Here is a 26798-nt window from a genome sequence, read left to right on the forward strand (position 1 = left end):
GCCACCTCATGCGACAAGTTGACTTACCGGAAAAGAGTCTGATGCTAGGAGGGATTGGGGGTGGGAGGAGACGGGGATGACAGAGAATGAGATGGCTGGATGGCATCACCGACTCGATGGACATGAGTTTGAGTGAACTCCGGGAGTTGGTGATGGACAGGGAGGCCTGGCGTGCTGTGGTTCATGGGGTCGCAAAGAGTCGGACACGACTGAGTGACTGAACTGAACTGATTCATATGATGGTACAATATATCTAAATATGACTTTAAGTCCAATAGCCAAAGGGAGAAAATAATGACTCATATATGAAAGGCGAAAGAAACAAATCCGGGATTAGAACTGGAGATTTTAATACAGCCATCTCAGAAGTTGATAGAACAAGGAGACAGAAAAGCAGTAAGGATAAATGCGTGTGTGTGCTCAGTCATGTCCAGCTCTTTGCGACCCCATGGACTGTAGCCCGCCAGACTCCTCTGTCCATGGGATTTTTCAGGCAAGAATACTGGGGTGGAATGCCACTTCCTCTTTGAGGGGATCTTCCCGATCCAGGGACTGAACCCATGTTTCTTGAATCTCCTGCATTGCAGGAGAACTCTTTACCTGCTGAGCCATCGGGTGTAGCTCAGAACAGTACTTTCAACCAAGATGACCCAGTGAACACTTGCAGAACAATCCTTCCAGCAGGAGCAGAGCACGTACCGTTTCCAGGGCACACAGAACATTCACTGAGACAGAACCAGGTTCCGACCCACAGAACGAGTCCCAGTCCATTTCACGTGATTCAGAGACACATAGAGTATGTCCTCTGACCACAGCAGAATTAAATTGAAAATCAATAAAAAGAAGACCTCTGGAAAATCCTCACATATTTGGAACCTAAATAACATGCTTCACATAGCACAGGGCCAGAGAAGAAATCCAAATGAAAACTAGAAAATATTTTCAACTTGATGGGAAAAAAAAGTACGGCGTATCAAAACATGCAGGTTCTGTTAAAGGGAGCACCAACACGTGCGCTAGAAAGAGCAGGGTGCAGCCAGCCTCAGCTTCTACCACAAGAAACCAGAAGAATAACAAACTCAATCCCAAATAAACAGAAGATAATAAGAAATAATAGAAAATAATAAAGCTCAGAGCAAAAACATATGAAACACACAAAAACAAAAATGCATATATAATGAAACAAAAATACGATTTTTTAAAAAGAAGATCAATACAGTTGATAACCCTTTACCCAGAAATATCTGGAGCAAAAGAGAGAATACCCAAAGTATCAGGACTGCAAAATTTGGTACCGATTCTACAGATATAAGAAGGATCATAAGGGACCAGTCTTTAAATTCAGCAACTCAGATGACATGGGAAACTGTCTTGAAAGATGTAAACTACTCAAGATAGATAACCCAAAGAGTTCTCTGCCTGCTGATAAAATCAGAGTTATAGTTCAAAACGTCCCCCCGGACATTCTCCAGGACCACGTGGCTTTACTGCTGAATCCTGCCAAACATTTAAGAAAAAATAAAATCAATTCTAGACAGCATTTTCTGGAAAATTAAAAACTAGGCAAGAGTTCCAAACTCACTGTAAGTTTTACAGAAATTAACAAAACAGATTCTGAAATTCATACGGAAATGCATCACATGTGACCTGGAACATAAAAACAACTTTGAAAATGAAGAAAGCTGGAGCGCTGCCCCAGCAGTGTGCTAGCATCAAGGTAAGCAAATAGGCCAACAGAACAGCCTCGGTGACCCAGAGAAGCCTGCACATCTATGGACAGCTGACTTTCGACCAAGATTCAAGCGCGGTTTGGTAGAGAAAGGAGAGTCATTCCAACAAACAAGGCTGGAACAATAGGACATGCATCCGTCAAAAAAAATGAACCTGGATCTACATCTCATCTCATATATAGAAATTAACTCACAGATTGTCATAGACCTAAATGTAAAGTCTAAAAATATAGAAGAAAACACAGGGGAAAGAAATCTTTGTGACTCTGAGTTAAAGATTTCTTAGACATGACACCAAAAGCAAAAGCCAGGCCCTGGAACAAATTAATTGAACTTAACAAAATTACAACCTTTGCTTTGAAAGACACAAGAGAATGAAAAGACACACCAGAAATTGGGAGGAAGTACTTTCAAACCATACATCTATTAAAGGCCTGTATCCAAAATATACGAGGGACACTTCGGCCTGTATGAGGTGAAAGTGAAAGTCAGTCGTGTCCGACTCTTTGTGACCCCATGGACTATACAGTCCACGGGGTTCTCCAGGCCAGGATACTGGAGTGGGCAGCCTTTCCCTTCTCCAGGGGATCTTCCCGACCCAGGGATCAAACCCAGGTCTCCCACATTGTGGGCGGATTCTTTACTAGCTGAGTCAGAAGGAAAGCCCAAGAATACTGGAGTGGGTAGCCTATCCCTTCTCCAGTGGATCTTCCCAACCCAGGGATCAAACCAGGGTCTCCTGCATTGCAGGCGGATTCTTTACCAGCTGAGCTGTCAGGGAAGCCCTATGACTGTTCAGTGACAACAAATAAAAATGGGCAGAAGCTTTGAATACAGACTTCATCAAAGAAGACTTACAGGCAAGCATATAAAGTGATACTCAGCATCATTATCATGCTCAGTCGTTCAGATGTATCCGACTCTTTGAGACCCTATGGACTGCCCAGCTCCTCTGTCTGTGGGATTTCCCAGGCAAGAACACTGGTTATTAGTCACACAGTCGTGTCCAGCTCTGTGATCCCACAGACTGTAGCCCACCAAGGCTCCTCGATCCTGGGATCTTCCTCAGGATCTTCCCCAGGAGAATCCCCAGGATTCTCCAGGCAAGAATACTGGAGGGGGTTGCCATTCCCTCCTTCAGGGGATCTTCCTGACCCAGGGATGGAACCCAGATCTCCTGCATTGCAGGAGGATTCTTTATCGTCTGAACCACCGGAGAAGCCCAAGAATACTGGAGCAGTTTGCCATTTCCTTCTCCAGGGGATCTTTCCAACCCAGGGATCAAACCTGCATCTCTTGTGTCTCCTGCATCGGCAGGCAGATTCTTTACCACTAGCGCCACCTGGGAAGCCCCCATTAAATTACTGAAAGTGAAATTATTAGTCGCTCAGTCCTATTTGACTCTTGCGACCCTCATGGACTGTAGCCTGCCAGGCTCCTCTGTCCATGGAATTCTCCTGGCAAGAGTATTGGAGTGGGTACCCATTTCCTCCTCCAGGGTATCTTTCCGACCCAGGGATCAAACCCAGATCTCCTGCATTGCAGGCAGATTTTTTACCATCTGAGTAACCATTAGGGAAATGCAAATTAAAACCACAATGAGATACTACTGCACATTACTATATTGGCCAAATTAAGAAAACTGACCGTACCAAATGTTGGTAGAGAGGTAGAAATCTTATACTCGCCTAGTGAGATGAAAAATGGTGTAGCTGCTTTGGAAGACAGTTTGGCCATTTCCCAAAACGTGATATACAGGCCCGTCATGTTATCCAGACATTCTATTCCTAGGTATTTGTGCAGGAGAAATAAGAGCAGATGCACAAGCTGGCTCTTATACATTGAATGTTCATAGCTGTTTTATGAAACATGGAAAACAGCGCACAGCCCATCAACATTTGGATAATGTAAGTTTTAGAATATCCACACTGTGGAATATGACTCAAAAATAAGAAGTAACAGCCTAGATGAACATCAAAATAATGATGAGTAAAATAAGCCAGACCAGAAAAGAGCACGTACTGTCTTAAATTTATATAAAACTCTAGAAAACGCAGACAAATCTAGTGTGACAAAAAGATCCATGGTTACTCTGGGGTGGGGTGGGGGGAATGGGGGCCTTGTTGGGAGGAGGAGGGTACAAGGCAGCTTTGGAGGGTGATGAGTGTGTTCAGCACACTGATTATTGCAGTGGTTTCATCATATGTCAAAAGTTCCTAAATTGTATACATTAAACGTGCAGTTTATTGTATGTCAATTATACTTTAATGAAAAAACAGAAAATATACTTGTCTTAGCAGAAAAATACCAAAAGTAATTTTAAAAATTATTTATTTGGCTATTTCGGGTCTCAGTTGCAGCCCACGGCTCAGTAGTCACAGCTCCGCCACGCTGGGGTCTTAGCTCCATATTGTTGCTCAGTTGCTCGGTAGCGTCTGCCTCTTTGCAACCCCATGAACTGCAGCACACCAGGCTCCCCTGTCCTTCACTATTTCTTGGAGGTTACTCAAATTCATGTCCATTGAGTCTGATGCCATCCAACCATCTCATCCTCTGTTGTCCCCTTCTCCTCCTGTCCTCATTTTTTCCCAGCATCAGGGTCTTTTTCCAATAAGTTGGCTCTTCGCATCACAGGGCCAAAGTACCAATTTTCAGCTTCAGCATCAGTCCTTCCAATGAATATTCAGGGTTGATTTCCTTTAGGATGGACTGGTCTGGCCTCCTTGCAGTCCAAGAGATTCTCAACACACAATTTTCCAACACACAATTCGAAAGCATCAATTCTTTGGTGCTCAACCTTTTTTATGGTCCAACTCTCACATCTATACATGACTACTGGGAAAACCGTAGCTTTGACTAGACAGACCTTTGTCAGCAAAGTGATGTCTCTGCTTTTTAATATGCTGTCTATGTTAGTCATAGCTTTCCTTCCAAGGAGCAAATGTCTTTTTATTTCAAGGCTGCAGTCACCATCCACCATGATTCTGGCTGGAGTCCAAGAAAATGAAGTCTATCACTGCTTCCACTTTTTCTCCTATTTGCCATGAAGTGATGGGACCAGATGCCATGATCTTTGTTTTTAGAATGTTGAGTTTTCAGCCAGGTTTCTCTCACTCCTCTTTCACCCTCATCAAGAGGCTCTTCGGTTCATTCTCTGCCAGAAGGGTGGTAACCTCCGTGTATCTGTGGTTGCGGCTGTCTCTCCCAGCAGTCTTGATTTCAGCTCATGATCCAGCCAGCTCAGCCTTTCACATGGTGCACTCTGCATATAAGTTAAATAAGCAGGGTGACCAGATACGGCCTTGTCACGCTCCTTTCCCAGGTCTCAATCTGCCCGTTGTTCCATGTACAGTTCTGTTTCTTCTCGACCTGCATACAGGTTTCTCAGGAAACAGATAAGGTGATCTGGTATTCTCATCTCTTTAAGAATGTTTCAGTTTGTCGTGATCCATTTTGTCAAAGGCTTTTGCATAGTCAACGAAACAGATGTTTTTCTGGAATTCCCTTGCTTTCTCTGTGATGCAACAAATGTTGGCAATTTGATCTCTGATTCTTCTGCCTTTTCTAAATGCAGCTTGTACATCTGGAAGCTCTCGGTTCACATAATGCTGAAGCCTTGAGTATTTTGAGCATGACCTTGCTAACATGTGAAATTAGTGCAATTGTATGGTAGTTGGAACATTCTTTGGCATTGCCCCTTTTCAGGACTGAAATGAAAACTGACCTTTTCCAGTCCTGTGGTCACTGCTGAGTTTTCCAAATTTGCTGACATATTGAGTGCAGCACTTTAAAAGCATCATCTTTTAGGAATTCCATCACCCCCCACTAGCTTTGTTTATAGTGATGCTTCCTAAGGCCCACTTGACTTTGCATTCCAGGATGTCTGGCTCTAGGTGAGTGACCACACCATCGTGGTTATCTGGGTTATTAAGACCTATTTTGTACAGCTTTTCTGTGTATTCACGCCACCTCTTCTGAATCTCTTCTGCTTCTTTTAGGTCCCTGACCAAGGATCAAGCCTATGTCTCCTGTCCTGTAAGGCAGATTCTTAACCACTAGACCACCAGTGAAGTCCCCAAAAATAATTTTTAAAAATTAGATCTTGAGGAAAATAGTTACCACTCATATCGTAAACATAGGGCTCATTTCATCTATATATTAAGAAGCACTTGTAAATCATGAAGACAAAAGATACAAAAACAGTTCTCAGAAAAGAAAATACCAGTAATTCTTAATGATGAAAAGATGCTGAGAACCTCAGTTACAATACAGGAGATGCAAATGAAAGCAGCAATGAAAATTTTAGCTTCTCTGATTATTAAACATCAAAGAGTTGATAATACTTTATGGGTGAATGTACAGGGACAGCCTCCACCTCAGTCATTGATGTTGGAAGGCTAAGTTGCTACAACCTCTATGGAGCCAAGATAATTTCAGTGAAAATGAAAAACGTTTATACCCTTCAAAACCCTTACAGAATCTTATTCTACACTGATATTACACATTTACAAAATGATCCATTTTCACGATTCTGATTTCTGCAATTGTTAAACAGCAAAAGATAGCAAATCACAGACCTACCTGTTGGTTGAGGTCTGCTTAAAGAACGTGTCGTGTGTCTGTTAAAAACCCACTGAAACCATGAAACCGTATTCTCAGTCCTGACGAGAGACCTCCCTGACATCTGACTCCAGAAATGAAAGGGACTCAGGTTCAGAAGAGCAGAAAACCTGCCATCAAGTGTGTGTAAATATGATGTTTTACAAAAGGGAACTCCGTCTACCTTTTTCTGTGTTCTGGCACAGTTGGAAGAACTTTGCAATTATCTTCTCTTTAAAGGTTGAATATTGGAATTTAGTTGTAAAACTATCTGTTTGTAAAGCCATGTTTTAAGGATCTTTAGTCTCCTCCTAGTCTGTTTTATGGTAATTTGTTCTAAATAAATTTACTGCAACTTTTAGGGTAATTTATTCATTGCTGTTTAACTCCTCAAGGATTTATGCTGCCACTTGGTAACAACTATTTGTCTCTTTTAGTGATTTTATGTCTTCTGTATCTCTCATCTCTTTCCCCTTGCCTGAGCTTTTATAGTTTTGTCCTTTTTCCTTCATCAAATTCATGCGAGTCATCTATCTTATTTATTATACTCATTATCAGAAAGCTACCTTTTTTTTGCTATTTTTGCTTTCTACTTCACCAGTTTGGGCTTTTATGTCTATTAATTCCCCCTTCCTGGTTAACCTTATTAATGTTTAACTTAATTGGGAGTAACAGTATGGTTAATTAGTCTTTCTTTTAAAAAGCATTTTAAAGGTTATAAATTTTCCTCTGATTACAGCATTAGTTATGGCACATAGATCTTACTGTGAAATACGTTCCTTTTCATTGCTTTCTTGGTAGTTTTTATGTTTTGACTTTCTCTTTAATCTAGAGTTCTTTTAAGAAATGTTTTCTTAATTTTTAAGCAGTACATTTTTTATTACTGTTATTTATTTCCATTTTAACCAGGCTTACGGTGAGAGGATGTGGCCTGTGAAATCTTTACTTTTTTTCATGAAGATTTTCTTTCTGTCCAAGTACAAAAATAAGATCATTGCTTTTGTAAGTGTCCCATGGACCTAAGTTAAGAAAGTACATTTTCTATTTGTAGGACATGACTTTATTTGTACACACAAATAAAGTGCACACAGAGATGGATAATGCCACATACACACATACATACACAGCTGCTGCTGCTGCTAAGTCGCTTCAGTCGTGTCCGACTCTTAGTGACCCCGTGGACTGCAGCCCACCAGGCTCTTCTGTCCCTGGGATTCTCCAGGCAAAAGTACTGGAGTGGGTTGCCATTTCCTTCTCCAGTGCACAAAAGTGAGAAGTGAAAGTGAAGTCGCTCGGTCGTGTCCGACTCTTAGTGACCCCATGGACTGCAGCCCACCAGGCTCCTCCGTCCATGGGATTTTCCAGGCAAGAGGACTGGAGTGGGGTGCCATCGCCTTCTCCCACACATACACAGACACGTACGTATATACTCACTCATTGTGTCATTCAGATCTGCTCCAACCTTCCTTATTTTTATTTCTTAATTTTAACACATTTGCCAAATTCTGGAACGGTAAATCCTTCCTTCACAACTGCGTTTTCAAAAGTCAAGTGGCAGATTCACAGGGTGGTGGGAGCACAGCCTGAGAGCCGGCCTTCCTGGGCCAAAGCCCAGCTCAGCTGCCGCCTTCTCTGTGCTTAGTCTCTGTATCCATGGACTCAGGGCCCTAGCAGGGCTGTACCCAGGAGCGCTGTGACGACCAAGTGTGCAGAGACACACAGCTGCCCCCAGGGCCAGCACGGAGCCAGCGGGCTGGTGTCTCTGGCCTCTGCTCCAAGTCCCCCTTCCCTGCCTTCCACTCAGCTCCTCACGCCACGCATCCCAGGGCCAATCTCTTTTCTTTCCGCTTTCTCGGTTTTATTACTTTATAACACACCTGTAACTCTACAGCTATGTACTGCTGTTCAGTCGCCAAGTCATGTCTCTTTGGGACCCCAAGGACTGCAACGCGCCAGGCTTCCCTGTCCTTCACTGTCTCCCAGAGTTTGCTCAGACTCTTGTCCACTGAGTTGGTGATGCCAACCAATCTCATCCTCTGTCGCCCCCTTCTCCGCCTGCCCTCAATCTTTCCAGAATCAGGGTCTTTTCCATTGTGTCGGCTCTTCTCATCAGGTGGCCACAGTACTGGAGTTTCAGCTTCAGCATCAGTCCTTTGAACGAATGTTCAGGGTTGATTTCCTTTAGGGTGGACTGGTTTTGTCTCCTTTAACGCATGTTTTCTGCAGTCCTTACTTTATGCTTGCTTGGTTACCTTACTTCTATGACGGATGTTAACAATCTAAGATTTATTCTCGGGTTTTTCCCAGGGCTCGTGATATCCAATGAACTAAGTATGCATGACTTAAAAGGGGTTTATTGTGGATTTCCAAACACATGGGACTGTATCATATATGCTTTTCTGTATCTTGTCTTTCCCACTCAGTAACATGATAAGACTCCCTCCAAGGCTGCGGCTGCTGCTGCTGCTAAGTCGATTCAGTCATGTCCGACTCTGTGCAACCCCATAGACGGCAGCCTATCAGGCTCTGCCATCCCTGGGATTCTCCAGGCAAGAACACTGGAGTGGGTTGCCATTTCCTTCTCCAATGTGTGAAAGTGAAGTCGCTCAGTTGTGTCCGACTATTAGCGACCCCATGGACTGCAGCCCACCAGGTTCTTCTGTCCATGCGATTTTCTAGGCAAGAGTACTGGAGTGGCTTGCCATTGCCTTCTCCATCCAAGGATGCTAGAACACTTCATTCTAAAATTTAGACCTTAGGACTCCCCTGGTGGCCCAGTGGTTAGGATTCCATGCTTCTGATGCAGGGGGACGTGGGTTCGATCCCCAGTCCGGGAAGTAAGATCCCACCTGCCACACAGCCCATAAGTAAAAAGTAACATTTAGGTCTCTCCTTTATTCCTCTTGGTATGTACATGCATACAGTGCTCCCGATTGCTGAGAATCCATTCTGCATCAGGTTTTGGCAGATTTTCTAAAAACTTCCCTTCAGTCCCACTTCCCTGCACGTGAGCACAGCCGCCCTATCATCTGTGGTTTTGCATCCCACAGTCCCAGTTACCCATGGTTACCCGTGGTCAACCCCGGTCCAAAAACATTAAATGGAAATTTCCAGAAATAAGCTATCCATGAGACTGTGTGCCAGTCTAAGAAGCACGATGAAGTCTCGTACTGCCCCGTTCTGCCCCCGCCCAGGGTATGAATCACCCCGTCCTGCCCTTTAGTGACTTGCTATCTTGGTTACCAGATTGACCTCCGTGTAGTTGTCAGGTGACCCTTGTTTTATTTCACAGTGGCTCCCCAAAGCAAAAGGAGTGATGCTGGCAGTTTGGTGTCCCAGAGAAAAACCATAAAGTGTCTCCTTTAAGCAAAAAGGTGAAAGTTTTCAACTTTTTAAGGAAAGAAACAAAAATTGTATGCTGAGACTGCTAAGCTCTGTGCTAAGAACAAATCTTCTATCCGTGAAAGAATGAAGGAGAAAAAATTTTGTGCTAATTTTGCTGTCACACCTCAAACTGCAAGTTACAGTCACGGTGCGTGGTATGTGCTTAAGATGGAAAAGGCGTTACATTTGTAAAACAAAATATTTTGAGAGAGACCACATTCACATAACTTTCATTACAGTACATTGCTATTCTATATTATTGTTGATGTCTTACTGTGCTTTATTTACACATTCAAAGTTAACCTAAATTATCCTATAACTTAAATATAAGATTTATTATATTTAGTACAGAGATTCCTTAGTAAAAAACTAAAAATAGAGTTAGCCTATGATTCAGTAATCCCCCTCCTGGGCATATATCCAGAGAAAACCATAATTTGAAAAGATACATGCACCCCAATGTTCATTGCAACACCATTTACAACAGCCAGGATATGGAAGAAAGCGAAGCATCCATCAATATATGAGTAGATAAAGACGTGGAATGTATACATGATGCAATATTGCAAAGCCTTAAAAAGAAATAACGCTGTTTGCAGCAACACGGGTGAACCCAGAGATTATCACGCTCAGTGAAGCGGCTCAGAGAGAGACACACACTGTATCACTTATGCGTGGAATCTAGAAAATGACACAAACCAACTTATTTACAAAATAGAAACAGGACTCACACACACAGAAAACAGACTTATGGTTACCAAGGGGGAAAAGGAGGAGACGCAAATGAGGAGTGTGGGGTTAACGCATTGCTGTATATGAAATAAAGCAGGATTTACTGCATAGCACAGGGAACGAGACGCAATATCTTACAGTGACTTATAATGGAGAAAGAATCTGAAAAAGAAAGCAAAGATGTTTTATATTTGTATATAACTTGTACATTTATATTTGCAAATTTGTAAAACTTTGTAAATTTATATTTGTACATAATGGATTTGTATATTCAGTGTATGACTGAATCACTTTGCTGTATGCCTGAAACTAACACAATACTATAAACCAACTATAGTTCAATTATATATACATAAACTTTAGGCTATATGTGTATAAGAGAACACATACAGGGCTTGGTACGACCCTCAGTTTCAAGCATCCACTGGGGATCTTAGAAGGTGTCCCTGGCGAATAAGGGAGGGCTACTATCCATGATAATGTCCAGGATGTGTTAGTTTTCTGAGACTGCCATAACAAACCATGACAGACTAGATGGCTGAAGCAACAGAAGTTTGAGTGTCCCGGAGGCTGGAAGCTAAAAGTCAAGGGGTCAGTAGGGTTGCTTTCTCTTTGGTACCTTGACCTTGGAGGCGGCTGCATCCTTGCCATGTCCTTGCGAGTTCTTTCCTCTGTGTGTGCGTGTCCCTGGTGTCTGTATGTCCAAACTTCTTATAAGGACACCAGTCTCATTTAATTTAATCACCTCATTTAACAGCCTCATTTAACTTTATCGCCTCCTTAAAGGCCTTGTCTCCAAATATGGTCACATTCTAAGATGCTGACTTTCAGAGCTTCAGCATCTGAAATCTGGGCACACGACTTGGCCCGTGACAGAGGTATTGTTGGGTATGTCTCATTTCAGAGGGTACTGCCAGGCCACCCTCCTCAAGGGCACTTCGACACCTGCCAGCCATCAATGGCAGCGCAATCTTCCAACTCGTCAGCCGAGTGGGGCAGGGTTTCTCTGTCGAGGCACTGTTGGAACTTGGAGCTGATCATTTTTCGTGGAGGGGGGGCTAACGTGGGATGTTTAGCAGCCTCCCTAAGTTATGACAACTAGAATGTCTAGATCTTGCTAAATGCCCGGGGGGGAGGGGGTGCGCAAAACCGCACAGTGAGAACCACTGGGATGCCTCAGAGTTTGGGTTGCTTTTTTTTTCAATTGTTTATTTGGAAGTGATTTTTAATTACAGAAAAACTGTAAGATTAACAATGAGATGGAAAACACACACAGACCCTTGACAGAGATGCAATTCACTGACTGCTAGCATCGTGCCCACTTACTGGACCATTAGGGCCCCCTTTCCGTATGCATACTCACATCACATTTTTTCCTGAACTGTCTGAGAGTAGGCTGCACAGTCTGTACCCACATGCCCCTAAACACTGTGCTGTGTATTTCTGAAAGAACAAAGATGACCGCTGTTTAAGCTCTAGCATGGTCATCAAACCCTGCAATGAAAGGTTGATCCAGTCCTTACCCAGTGACCATCTGTCTCCTGGCTTTGTCAGAGGACGTGACAACGTCCTTGGTATCAATAGCTCTTTTTTCCCTCCAAGGCAGGATCCAGGACCCTTGTCCATGTCTCTTTGTGGTTGGCTGCTCAGTCTCTAAGTCATGTCGGACTCTTTGTGACCCCATGACCTGCAGCGTGCCAGGCTTCCCTGTCCTCCACTGTCGCCCAGCGTTTGCTCCAGTTCATGTCCACCGAGTCGGTGATGCTATCTGACCATTGTCTCTTTCAGTTCAGTTCAGTCGCTCAGTCGTGTCCGACTCTCCGCGACCCCATGAATCACAGCACGCCAGGCCTCCCTGTCCATCACCAACTCCTGGAGTTCACTCAAACTCATGTCCATCGAGTCAGTGATGCCATCCAGCCATCCCATTCTCTGTCGTCCCCGTCTCCTCCCACCCCCAATCCCTCCCAGCATCAGAGTCTTTTCCAGTGAGTCAACTCTTCGCATGAGGTGGCCAAAGTATTGGAGTTTCAGCTTCAGCATCAGTCCTTCCAATGAACACCCAGGATTGATCTCCTTTAGGATGGACTGGTTGGATCTCCTTGCAGTCCAAGGGACTCTCAAGAGTCTTCTCCAGCACCACAGTTCAAAAGCATCAATTCTTCGGCGATCAGCTTTCTTCACAGTCCAACTCTCACATCCATACATGACCACGGGAAAAACCATAGCCTTGACTAGACGGACCTTTGTTGGCAAAGTAATGTCTCTGCTTTTTAATATGCTATCTAGGTTGGTCATAACTTTCCTTCCAAGGAGTAAGAGTCTTTTAATTTCCTGGCTGCAATCAGTATCCACAGTGATTTTGGAGCCCAAAAAAATAAAGTCTGACACTGTTTCCACTGTTTCCCCATCTATTTCCCATGAAGTGATGGGACCAGATGCCATGATCTTTGTTTTCTGAATGTTGAGCTTCAAGCCAAACTTTTCACTTTAGCCTCCTTTAATGTAGATCAGTTCCAATTTCTGTCTTCTATGACATGGACATTTTTGAAGGGTACAGTCCAGCCATTGTGGGGTGGAGGGTGGGGTGGGGCAGATGTTTCCTCGTGATCAGACTCGGGTCCCACACGACGTGGAGTTCCTCTGGGGTTGTCTGATCCCAGAGGCATATGAAGACACATGAAGGCATCTGCCTCTAACTTTAATCACCCGCTGGAAACACTGTCCAGTTATTTTTCTGCACAGGACACTCTTGCCTTGGAACCCATAAACAATCTAGGGGGCATACATTGAGGTTATGCAAATAATCCGGCTCCTTATCAAAAAATGCCTCCCAGATTTAAAGGCTTTTCTTTATTACAGACTTTATTACAGATCCAGACTTTATTACAGTGACTGCAACATGCTGATTTGCCAACCTCACCTCCCCTTCCTCGGAAGTACTAAAAGAAAAATACTGTCTCACTAGAATGCTGTTCCAAGAAAAACCATTTCAACATGCTCCTGTAAGAAGGAAGCTCTGTCCTCCTCCACTGATTTATTTCTGTTGATTGATGGTCTGTGTGCATGGGCTTATGGATTCGTATTATGATCCTTTAGTGTCCTTCATTATTCTGATATTCAAACTGTCCCAGATTTGCCCAGTGGAAGACCCTTCAAGCTGAGTCTGTGTCCTTGTAACACACATTCTGCTGTCGCTTGTCTGTTTTTAGCATTTCTTTAAGTTCTGGTGTAACACGATTTGGGCTCTTCCCCAGCCCTGACATCAGCTTTCCCAGGAGCCCTGGTTCCTTTTCGTGGAGAATGAAATCACTAGAAACCAAACCCTGGGCACCTCGTATGCTATTAGATGTCTCTTCTTCTAGGCCCTTTCTGTGCACAGAGCTACATGTACCTGCATAGGTACAGGTACACAGAGAGGCACACACGGAAGCATGCACACACTTCAGAAATCCTGAGTCCCAACCAATGGGTCCAATCTTCTCTGTCGATACTGGCTGCTTCCTTGTTTGCAAGTCCCTCTGTCCACCGCGAGATGCCTGGTTCCACATCACAACCACATGCAGACTTGTTGCTCAGTCTGCAGTGTATCTGAGACTCTTTCTTAATTCTTGGTCCTCGTCACTGCAAAATCAAAACTACTGACAAGCGTCCAGGATCTGTAACTGTCCACATCACCCGACTCAAGATTAAGGGTATAGGGTGAAACACTGTAGTTTGAAATATGTGCTCCCCTGGTGACTCAGATGGTAAAGAAATCTGCCTGCAATGCAAGAGACCTGGGTTCGATCGCTGGGTCGGGAAAATCCCTTAGAGGACAGCGGAGCCTGATGGGCTACAGTCCACAGGGTCGCGTAGAGGTGGACACAGCCGAGCGACCAGCACTCTGCTAGTTTCAAATTCGCGGGTTAGTGATTTCTCCTCCCACTCCTCTGTTTTCAGTGTGGTTTTTACTCATTTGAAAAGTAGTTGGGTACATTTTTTTAAACTTGATTTTTCCCATCCCAGCCCTCGAGGTCAGCGCAGAATGCCAGGCCGGGCTCCCTGTGTTACACAGCAACGTCCCATCTGCCTCACACATGATACTGTATGTGTCCCCAGTTCATCCCACCCTCCCCTTCTCCTGCTGGGCAACAAGTCTGTTCTCTACTAGGTCCATCAGTACCTCTTTCCAGATTCCACATGCACGCGTCACTGTACAACCCTTGTTTTTCTCTTTCTGACTGACTTCACTGTGTACGACAGGCTGTAGGTTCATCTGTATCACTTTGAATGGCTCACATTTGTTGCTTCTGATGGCTGAGTAATATTCCACTGTGTACATATACCGCATCTTCTTTATCCATTCTCTGTCGATGGACATCTAGATTGCTTCCATGTCTTCGCTACTGTAAATACTGCTGCAGCGAACGCTGGGGTACGTGTGTCTTTTAGAGCTGTGGCTTTCTTAGGGCATATGTGCAGCGGTAGCTAAACTCCTTGTTTGTTAAGGAATCTCCACGTTGTCTCCATAGAGGTTGTATCAGTTAACATTCCTGCTAACAGTGCAGGACTGTTCCCTTTTCTCCACATCCTTTCCAGCATTTAAATGCTTTATTGATGCTTAATTTGCCTACTACAGAATTCACCAATTTGGGGTGTGACTTTAGTAATTTACTGACTTGTGCCATCAATCTCCACAGTCTAGGGTTAGAGCATCTGCCAGCCCACTGTAAACCCATCTCGCCAGTTCAGAGTTTATCCCTATTCCTGCTCCCAGTCCCCAGCAAGTTGCCACTGGTACCCATAGATTTGCCTGCTTTGGACAATTCACATCAATGGGATCGTATAAAATGTAATCTTTCCTTTTCTGGCATATTTTTGAGGTTCATCCAAATCACAGCACATACAAGTATTTCAGCCATTTTTATGCTGAAAAGTGCTCCCCTGCATGGACAGACACGTCTGCCCGCTCACCCATTGGGGGGACAGATGCGTTGTCTGCTCCTCTGTTACCGTCAGTGTTGTTCAGTCACCGAGTCATATCCGACTCTGCAGCCCCACGAACCGCACCACGCCAGGCTTCCCTGTCCTTCACCACCTCCTGGAGTTTGCTCAAAGAGGTGCCACCTAACCATCTCACTCCCTGCTGCCCACTTCTGCCTTCAGTCTTTCAACCGTCAGGGTCTTTTCCAGTGAGTCGGCTCTTCGCATCACATGGCCAAAGTATTGGAGTTTCAGCTTCAGCATCAGTCCTTGCAGTGAATATTGAGGGTTCATTTCCCTTTAGGATTGACTGGTTTGATCTCCTTGCTGTCCCGGAATTCTCAAGAGTCTTCTCTAACACCACAGTTCAGAAGCATCAATTCTTCGGCACTCAGCCTTCTTTATGGTCCAACTCTTACATCCAAACATAACCACTGGAAAAACCATAGCTTTCACTAGATGGACCTTTGTTGGCAAAGTAATGTCTCTGCTTTTTAATACACTGTATAGGTTTGTCATAGCTTTCCTTCCAAGAAGCAAGCGCCTTTTAATTTGGTGGCTGCAATCACCTTCTGCAGTGATTTTGGAGCCTGAGAAAATAAAGCCTGTCACAGTTTCTACTTTTTCCCCATCGATTTGCCATGAAGTGATGGGACTGTATGCTATGATCTTAGTTTTCTGAATGTTGATTTTAAGCCAGGTTTTTCACTCTCCTCTTTCACCCTCATCAAGAGGCTCTTTAGTTACTCTTCACTTTCTGCCAGGAGAATAGTATCATCTGCATATCTGAAATTGTTGATATTTCTCCCAGCAGTCTTGATTCCAGCTTGAGATTCATCCAGCCCAGCCATTCACGTGATGTACTCTGCATATAGGTTAAATAAGCAGGGTGACAATATACAGCCTTGACGTACTCCTTTCGCAATTTGGAACCAATCCATTGTTCCATTCCTGGTTCTAAGTCTTGCTTCTTGACCTGCATACAGGCTTCTCAGGAGACAACCTCTTTGCCTTCTTGCATTTCTTTTTCTTGGGAATGGTTTTAGTCACCACCTCCGATACATTCTTAAGAACCTCCATCCATCTTTCTCTAGGCACTCTACCAGATCTAATCCCTTGAATCTATTCACCACCTGCACTGTATAATCATAAGGGATTTGATTTAGGTCATACCTGAATGGCCTAGTTGTTTTCCCTACTTTTTCAATTTAAGCCTGAATTTTGCAATAAGGAGCTTCTGATCTGAGCCACAGTCAGCTCCCGGTCCTGTTTTTGCTGACTGTATAGAGCTTCTCCTTCTTTGACTGCAAAGAATATAATCAATCTGATTTCAGTATTGACCATCTGGTGATGTCCATGTGTAGAGTTGTCTCTTGTGTTGTTGGAAGAGGGTGTTTGCTGTGACCAGTGTGTTTTCTTGGCAAAACTCTGTTAGCCTTGGCCTTGCTTCATTTTGTACTGCAAGGCCAAACTTTCCTGTTACTCCAGGTATCTCTTGACTTTCTATTTTTGTATTCCAGTCCCCGGTGATGAAAAGGATGTCTTTTGTTTGGTGTTAGTTCTAGAAGGTCTTGTAGGTCTTCATAGAACCGTTCAGCTTCTTTGGCATCAGTGGTTGGGGCATGGACTTGGATTACCTTGATGCTCCCTGGCTTCCCTTGGAGATGAACTGAGATCATTCTGTCGTTTTTGAGAGTGCACCCAAGTACTTCATTTCAGAGTCTTTTATTGACGATGAGGGCTACTCCATTTCTTCTAAGGATTTCTCGCCCACAGTAGTGGATATAATAGTAGCATGGCTGTGAATATCTGTGTGGAAGTCTCTGTGTGGACGTGTGCTTTGTCACATTTGTCATGAACGGATCCCTAGGAGTGGACTGCTGAGTCAAATGTAACTCTGTGTTTAACTTTTTGAAGAACTGCCAAAGAACTGCCAGACTAGCTGTGCCATTTAGTTCCCCCCCAGCAAATTGTGAGGGTTCCTATTTCTCCATCTCCTTACCAATATTTATTATTGTCCATCTCCTTTACTATAGCCATCCTAGTCAGGGTGAAGTGTTACCTCATTGTGGGTTTTTATTTGCATTTCCCTAATGACTGATGATGCTGAGAATCTTTTCATGTGCTTATTGGCCGGTTTTATAAATCTTTGAGGAAATGTTTTCAGATCTTTTGTCCATTAAAAAAGTTTAAAAATCCAAACTTTTTTAAACATTCACATGCAATCACAGAAATAATGCACAGTGATCACATGTACCCTGTACACTGTTTCCTCCAGTGGTAATATCTTCTAAAACAGTCGACCCTTGAGCAACACAGGTTTGAACTGCACAGGTCTACTTATATGTGGATTTTGTTCAATAAATATGTGCTACTGTATTACATGATCCATGGTTCATTAATCCATGGATACAGAACTGTGTATATGAAGAAACCCAACTCCAAAGTTGTAAGTGGATTTTTTGATTGCCCAAGGGGTCAAAGTCCTAAACCCCTCCATAGTTCAACAGTCAGCTGTGTAGTCCATCATCACGAACAGCACATCGACAAGAGATGGTCACAATGCAGAGCATTTCCATCTGCACAGGGTCCCAGGGGCGGCCCCTTTACAGGCACACCTACCTCCCTCTCACTGCCAACCCTCCAGAATTCGTGGAAACCACTAATCCATTCTCCAGGTCTACAGTTCTGTAATTTCAAGGATGTCATGTAAATGGAATCACATAGCATGTGACATTTGGGATTGGCTTGGTGGTTCAGATGGTAAAGAGTCTGCCTGCAAGGTGGGAGACCCAGGTTTGATCCCTGGGTCAGGAAGATCCCCTGGAGAAGGGAAGGGCAACCCACTCAAGTATTCTTGCCTGGAGAATCCCATGGACAGAGGAGCCTGGTGGGCTATAGTCCATGTGGGGTCACAAAGAGTTGGACACTTTTGAGTGACTAACACTTTCACTTTCTTTTACTGTAACATAATTATCAAGATTCAACTCGTTTCATGTATTGATATGTCATTTTTAAATTTCTGAGTAGAATCCCATGGTTTTGATGGACCACAGTTGTTTAACCAGTCACCCATCAAGGGACATGTGTGTCGTTTGCAGTTTGGGGCTATGACAGATTGTGGCAGGATGAATAACAGCCTCCAAAGAGTCTGAGTTCTAATTTCTAGACCCTGTCACTGCCATCTTATCTGGAAAAGGAGGCTCTGCAGATGTGCTTAAATTCAGTATCTTGTGATGGAGAAGCGGTCCTGGCTTATCCAGGTGGGCCCGGTGTCACCACAGTATCCTTCTGCATAAGGACACAGAAAGGGACGTGACCCTGGAGGCAGGGGAGAAGATGCAGGGTGACGTGAGGAAGGGGTTATGAGCTCAGGAATGCACTTGGCTCCGAGTAGAAAAGGCAAGGAAACAGATGCCCCCCTGAGGGGCTCCACAGAAATCAGCCCTGCCAGGGACTCTGTAGTCCCGTAAGATTAATTTCAGACTTCTGGCCTCAAGAACTGTAAAAGAATGACATGATGTTGCCTTAAGCCCCTGTTTGTGGTCATTTATCATGACGGCAGCAGGAGACTGATGTACAGATAAAGTTGGTATGAAGGCCCACGTGCAGGTTCTCATGTGGACTTAAGGTTTCATCTCCAAGACAAAGGCCCAAGAGTGTCACTGCTGAGTTGTGTGGTGGCTGCATGTTCACTTTTGGGGCTTTCTTGTTTTGCTTGAGAAGCTGCAACACTTTTCCCAATGGTACACTTTTCCCAGCTGTACCACTTTATGTTCCCCCCAACAGCACACGAGCAATACGGTTTCTCTGTGTCCTAACCAGCATCTGCTAGTGACACTATTTTTCATTTGACATATTCTCAAAGGTGTGTGGCTCTGTCTCCTTGTGGTTTTAATTTGCATTTTCCCAGTGGCTAGTGATACTAGAAGTTGTTTCATACACTCATTTTCCATTTTATATACTATTTAGTGAAACGTTTGTTATCATTTGTTCATTTGGCAGTTGCATTATCTTTTAACCATGGAGTCCTGGGACGTCTTTATATATTCTAAATTTGTTGTTGTTGTTTAATCATGAAGTTCGGTCCTAATCTTTGTGACCCCATGGACTGCCACAGGTCAGGCTCCCCTGTCCTCCACTATCCCCAGGCGTTTGCTCAGATTCATGTGCACTGAGTCCGTGATGCCATCCAACCATCTCATCCTCTGTCGTCCCCTTCGCCTCCTGCCCTCAATCTTCCCAGCATCACGGTCTTTTCTAATGAGTCAGCTCTTCACATCAGGTGGCCAAAGTATGAGAGCTTCAGCATCAGTCCTTTCAATGAATATTCAGGGTTAAATTCCTTTAGGATGGACCGGTTTTTCTCCTTCCTGTCCAAGGGACTCTCAAGAGTCTTCTCCAGCACCACATTTTGAAAGCATCTATTCTTCGGTGCTCAGCCTTCATTATAGTCCAACTTTCACTTCTGTACATGACTACCAGAAAAACCATAGCTTTGATTATATGGGCCTTTGTTGGCAAAGTGATGTCTCTTCTTTTTAATACGTTAAGTTTGTCATGGCTTTCCTTGCAAGGAGCAAGTGTCCTTTAATTTTGTGGCTGTAGTTACCATCCACATTGATTTTGGAGCCTAAGAAAATAAAATCTGCCACTGTTTCTATTTTTCCCCATCTATTTGCCATGAAGTGATAGGACTGGATGTCATGATCTTAGTTTTTTTTAATTAATTATTTTAATTGGAGGCTAATTACTTTACAATAGTGTGATGGTTTTTCCCATACATTGACATGAGCCAGCCATGTTTTTTGAATGTTGAGTTTTAAGCAGGTTTTGAACTCTTCTCTTTCATGTCATCAAAAGGGTCTTTAGTTCCTCTTTACTTTCTACCATTAGAGTAGTATCATCTACATATTGGTTGTTGATATTTCTCCTGGTAATCTTGATGCCAGCTTGTGAGTCATTCAGCCCAGCATTTTGCATGATATACACTGCATACAACTTAAATAAGCAGGGTGACAATATATACCCTTGACGTACTCCTTTCACAACTCTGAACCAGCCCATTGTTCCATGTCCAGTTCTAACTGTTGCTTCTTGACTTGCATACAGGTTTCTCAGGAAGCAAGTAAGGTGATCTGGTATTCCTGTCTATTTAAGAATTTTCCATAGTTTGTTGTGATCCACACAAAGGCTTTAGCATAGTCAATGAAACAGAAGTAGATATTTTTCTGGAATTCCCTTGCTTTTTCTATGATCCAATGAATGTTGGCAATTCGATCTCTGGTTCCTCTGCCTTTTCCAAATCCAGCTTGTACACCTGGAAGCTCTTGGTTCATTTACTGTTAAAGATTAGCTTGAAGGATTTTGAGTGTTATCTTGCTAGCATGTGAAATGAGTGCCATTGTATGGTAGTTTGAAGATTCTTCAGCATTGCCTTTCTTTGGGACTGGAGTGAAAACTAACCTTTTCCAGTCCTATGGCCATTGCTGAGTTTTCCAAATTTGCTGGCATACTGTGGGCAGCACTTTAACAGCATCGTCTTTTAGGATTTCAAATAGCTGAACTGGAATTCCATTACCTCCACTAGCTTTGTTCGCAGTGATGCTTCCTAAGGCCCACTTGACTTTGCATTCCAGGATGTCTGGCTCTAGATGAGTGATCACACCATGGTGATTATCTGGGTCATGAAGATCTTTTTTGTACAGTCCTTCTGTATGTTCTTGCCACCTCTTCTTAATCTCTTCTGCTTCTCTTAGGTCCATACCATTTCTGTCCTTTATCATGCCCATCTTCACATTAAATATTCCTTTAGTGTGTATGATTTCTTGAAAAAATCTCTAGTCTTTCCCATTCTATTGATTTCCTCTGTTTCTTTGTGTTGTTCATGTAGGATGAATTTCTTATCTCTCCTTCTATTCTCTGGAACTCTGCATTCAAATGGCTGTATCTTTCCCTTTCTCCTTTGCCTTTCACTTCTCTTCTTTTCTCAGCTATTTGTAAAAAGCCTCCTCAGGCAGCCATTTTTCCTTCTTGCATTTCTTTTTCTTTGGGATGGTTTTGGTCACTGCCTCCTGTACAGTGTCACGAACCTCCATCCATAGTTCTTCAGGCACTCTGTCTACCAGATCTAACCCCTTGAATCTATTTGTCATTTCCACTGTATAATCATAAAGAAATTGATTTAGGTCATACCTGAATGGCCTAGTGGTTTTCCCCACTTTCTTCAATTTAAGTCTGAATTTTTTAGTAAGGAACTCATTATCTGGGCCACAGTCAGCTTCTGGTCTTGTTTTTGCTGACTGTATCTTTGGCTTCTCCATCTTTGGCTGCAAAAAGTATAATCAGGATTGAAATTGGTATTGACCATCTGGTGATGTCCATGTGTAGAGTTGTCTCTTGTGTTGTTGGAAGAGGGTGTTTGCTATGACCAGTGCGTTCTCTTGGCAAAAGTGTTAGCCTTGGCCTTGCTTCGTTTTGTACCGCAAGGCCAAAACTTGTCTGTTACTCCAGGTATCTCTTGACGTCCTACTTTTGCATTCCAGTACCCTATGATGAAAAGGACATCTTTTGGGTATTAGTTCTAGGAGGTCTTCAAGTTCTTCATAGAACTGTTTGACTTCAGCTTCTTCGGCATTAGTTGTTGGAGCATAGACCTGTATTACTGTGATGTTGGATGGTTTGCCTTGGAAACGACCCGAGATCATTCTGTCAGCAAAGTGATATCTCTGCTTTTTAACATTTTGCCTAGGTTTGTCACAGCTTTCCTTCCAAGGAGCGAGAAGCAAGTGTCTTTTAATTTCACGGCTATAGTCACCATCTACAGTGATTTTAGACCCCAAGAAAATAAAAACCTGTCACTGTTTCCACTTTTTCCCTTTTATTTGCCATGAAGTGATAGGACCGAATGCTTTGATCTCAGTTTTTTGAATGTTGAGTTTCAAGCCAGGTTTTTCACTTTCCCCTTTCGCCCTCATCAAGAGGCTCTTCGGTTCCTCTCCACTTTCTGCCATTAGGATGGTATCATCTGCATATCTGAGGTTGTTGATATTTCTCCTGGCAATCTTGATTTCAGCTTGTGATTCATCCAGCCTGGCATTTTGCATGATTTACTTTGCATATAAGTTAAATAAGTAGAGCCTTTCATACTCCTTTCCCAAGTTTGAACCAGTCTGTTGTTCCGTGACCAGTTGTAATTGTTGCTTCTTGACCTGTATACAGGTTCCTCAGGAGACAGGTAAGGTGGTATAGTATTTTAGTCCTACATCAGATATGTGGTTTGCAAATATTTTGCCAAAACTGTAGCTTTGCTTTTCATCCTTTTAACAGATTCCTTCTAATTTTGATGAAGTCCATTTTTTCCTTTTTATGGACTGTACCTTTATGTTAGGTCTAAAAACACTGCCTCACCCTAGACCCTGAACATTTTTCGGAAAGTCTTTCTGCTGATAGCTTTATTAGTATATAATTCATGTACCATACAATTCATCCTTTTTAAAGTGGACGATTCAGTGGGTTTTCGTGGAGTCCCAGGGTTGTGCAACCATCAGCACAGTCTGTTTTTGAACAGCTTCATCACCCTCAAATATCACTTCCCAAACCCTCATTCTGTCCTTTTAAGCCCTTCGTCGTTGTTCAGTTGCTAAGTCACGTCCAACTCTTTGCAGCCCCATGAAGTGCAGCACACTAGGCCTCCCTGGCCTTCACTGTCTCCTGGAGTTTGCTCAAACTCATGTCCGTTGACTCCATGATGCCCTGGGCAACAACTAATCTACTTTCTACCTCAATGGATTTGCCTCCTCTGGACACTTCATGAAACTGAAATCATGTATTATAAGGTCCTTTGTGACTTGCTTCCTTCACTTAGCGTAATGCTTTCAATTCATCCACATTATGGTATGTAAAGGTACTTCATTCCTTTTTGTATAGCAGAGCATTAGTCCATTTTATGGATATACCACACTTTATTTATCCATTCATCAGTTAATAAGCATTTAGGTTGCTTACACCTCTTGACTATTAGGAATAATTCTGCTGTGAATGTTCATGTGCATCTATTGGGGTAGAAATATGATTTCATTACTCTTGGGCTAAATCCTTGGGAAAGGGACGCTAAGTAAAATTAATGCCATGTTTAAACTGTTTTTTAGAAACCAACTGATTTCCAAAGTGAGTACCATTTTACATTCCATTTTACATACCAGCAATGTATGAACACTATACAGTTTCTCCATATCCTTGCCAATACTTGCTATTATCTTTTAAAACTTACTACTATAGTCACCTTCAGTTCAGTTCAGTTCAGCCGCTCAGTCGTGTCCGACTCCTTGCGACCCCATGAAGCGCAGCACGCCAGGCCTCCCTGTCCTCACCAGTACACGTTAAATGGAATTTCACTGTGATTTTGACTAGCGTCTGCTGTGAGTACTGACGGTGAGCATTCTTTCGTGTACTTCCTGCCATTGGTGCATCTGTATTTGCAGAAACGTCTGTTCTTCACCCATTTTTTAAAAATTGGAATCTTTGCTTTTTGTTTGTGTGTTGTAAGAGCTCTACAAATATTCTGGCCACAAGTCCCTTATCAGGTTTATGATGTGCAAATATCTCTCCTATCAGTGAGTTCGCTTTTCACTTTCTTCATGTTTTTTGAAGCATAAAAGCTTTTAATTTTGATAAAAGTCCAACGTACCTATTTTTCCTTTTATTGCCTCTGCTTTCAGTGTTACATCATAGAAAGCACTGCCAAATCAAGGTCGTGAAGATTTTCTCCTAAGGTATTTATAGAGTTTCAGCTGTTATATTTAGAGCTTTGATACAATTTGAGTTAAACTTTGTATAGGTATGAGCAAGTGGTCCAACTTAATTTTTTCGTGTTGTTCCAACACCATTTGTTTAGAAGACTATTCTTTCTCTATTGAATGATCTTGGCATCCTCGTCAAAAATCATTTGGCCATGAATATAAACCTTATTTTTTAAAACTCTTATATTCTTCCACTCATCTCCGTCTTACTCAACGCCAGCAGGACACTGTCTTCAACACTCTGTAGGAAGTTTTGAAATTGGAAAGTGTGCATTCAACAGCTTCATTCTTTTTCAAGATTGCTTGGACTATTCTGGGTCATCTGAACTTCTGTATGAATTTTAAAATCCACTTACCAATTTCTACAAGAAAGCCAGCTGGGATTCTCATAAGGATTGTGTTAAATTTGCAGATCAGCTTGGGGAGTACTGCTGTCTTAATGATATTGTCTTCTAGTCCATGAAGATGGGATGCCTTTTATTTAGATATTTTCTTTCAGTGATTTTTTTGTGGTTTTCAGAGTATATATTTTACACTTCTTAAATATATCCATGAATATTTTTCTTTCTTTGTTGTAGTAAAATACATATAAAATAAAATTTATCATTTTAATCATTTTAAGTGTACAAATGTCTGTGGCATTGAGTACATTCACATTGTTGTGTTTTGTTTTTTGATGTGATGTTTTCTTAATTTCATTTTCTGAGTATTTTATTGCAAGTGTGTAGAAATATAATTAATACTGATCTTGCAGCCTTGTTAAACTCATTTATTAGTTACAATAATTTTTTAGTGAATTCCTTGAGATTTTCTATATATAAAATCATGTCATTTGTGAAGAGAGGTAGTTTTACTTCTTTCTTTCTAAACTAGATGCCTTTTACTTCTTTTTCTTGCCTAGTTATCTTGGGTGGAACCTCCAATACAAAGTTGAATAGAAGTGGTTAGAGCATATATGTCTGTTTCATTCTTGGTCTTAAAAAAGAAAGCATGGTGTCTTTCACCATTAAGTATGAAGTGAGCTGCGGTTTTTATATAGATGCCTTTTATGAGGCTGAGGAAGTTCCTTTCTATTTCTAGTATATTGAATGTTTTTTTTCCCATCAGATAAATGTGCTAAATTTTACCAAATGTTTTTTTCTGGGCTTTTTCTTTCACTGATAATCATGTAGATTTTGTCTTGCATTTATTGATATGATGCCTTAGATTTTCCGCTGTTAATCCAGCATTACAGCCCTGGACTAAATCCCACTTGGTCATAGTATACATAATCTTTTTTATATATTGCTGTATTTTATTCTGGTATTCTGTTAGCATTTTGCATCTATTTTCACAAGAGTTATTCTGTAGATTTCTCCTCATGTTATCTGTTTGTCTGGTTTTGGTAGCAGGGTTATACTGGTCTTAGGAATGTTTTGGGAAGTGATTCCTGCTTTTCTATGTCTGTTTTTGGTGGAGGGAAGAGTGTATAAAATGGTATTAATTCTTTAAATTTTTGGTAAAGTTTACCAATGAAGCCATCTGGGCCTGCTGGGTTTTTCTTTGTGTGTAGTATTTTGATTACTAATTAAATCTCCTTATTTGTCACAGGTCTATTCACAATTTCTACTTATAATTAATCATTTTTTATTTTCTAGGAATATGTCCCTTTTATCGAAGTTGTGTGATTTATTGGCACAAAATTGTTCACAGAATTTATCATAATCCTTACTGTTATTTCTGTTATGGTTAACTATAAAGTTCTTTTATTCCTGTTTTAGTAACTTGAGTCTTCTGTCGTCAGTCTAATTAAAGGTTTGTCAATTTGTTCATCTTCTTGAATAACCAACTTTTGGTTTTGTTGACTTTATTTTCTATCCTTTATTTCACTCATTGCTACTCTGATACTTAGTATTTCATTTCTTCTACTTGTTTGAGGTTTAGTTTTTCCTTCCAGCCTCCTAAAGTGGAAACTCGTTGTTTGTTCAGTCACTAAGTCGCGTCCAACTCTTTGCAACCCCGTGGACTGCAGCACGCCAGACTTCCCTGTCCTTCACCATCTCCCGGAGTTTGCTCAAACTCTTGTCCATTGAGTCGGTGATGCCGTCCAACCATCCCATCCTCTGTTGCCCCTTTCTCCTCTTGCCCTCAATCTTTCCCAGCATCAGGGTCTTTTCCAGTGAGTCAGCTCTTCAGGTCAGGTGGCCAAAGTATTTCAGCATCAACATCAGACCTTGCAATGAATATTCAGGGTTGATCTCCTTTAGGATGGACTGACTGGATCTCCTTGATGTCCAAGGGACTCTCAAGAGTCTTCTCCAACACCACAGTTTGAAAGCATCAGTTCTTTGGTCCTCAGCCCTTCCTTATGGTCCAACTCTCACATCCATACATGGCTACTGGCAATACCATAGCTTTGACTATGTAGACATTTGTCGGCAAAATGGTATCTCTACTTTTTAATATGCCAATTAGGTTTGTCATAGCTTTTCTTCCAAGGAGCGTCTTTTAATTTTGTGGCTGCAGTCACCATCTGCAGTGATTTTGGAGCCCAAGGAAATAAAATCTATCATTGCTTCCACAGAGGATAGCCATTCCCATCTCGAGG

The 26798-nt window shown here is 42.4% G+C and overlaps 1 protein-coding gene across 6 annotated transcripts in view; it reads left to right on the top strand.

Moving 5' to 3' along the window:
- The window catches only part of KCNQ1 (potassium voltage-gated channel subfamily Q member 1), a 376265-nt gene that overhangs the window by 116058 nt on the left and 233409 nt on the right, over positions 1-26798 (top strand). The window lies entirely within an intron of this gene.

This window comes from Moschus berezovskii, chromosome 25 (assembly GCF_049115385.1).
Source record: "Moschus berezovskii isolate FMDL1 chromosome 25, NW_MosBer_1.0, whole genome shotgun sequence".
Lineage (NCBI taxonomy): Eukaryota > Metazoa > Chordata > Mammalia > Artiodactyla > Moschidae > Moschus > Moschus berezovskii.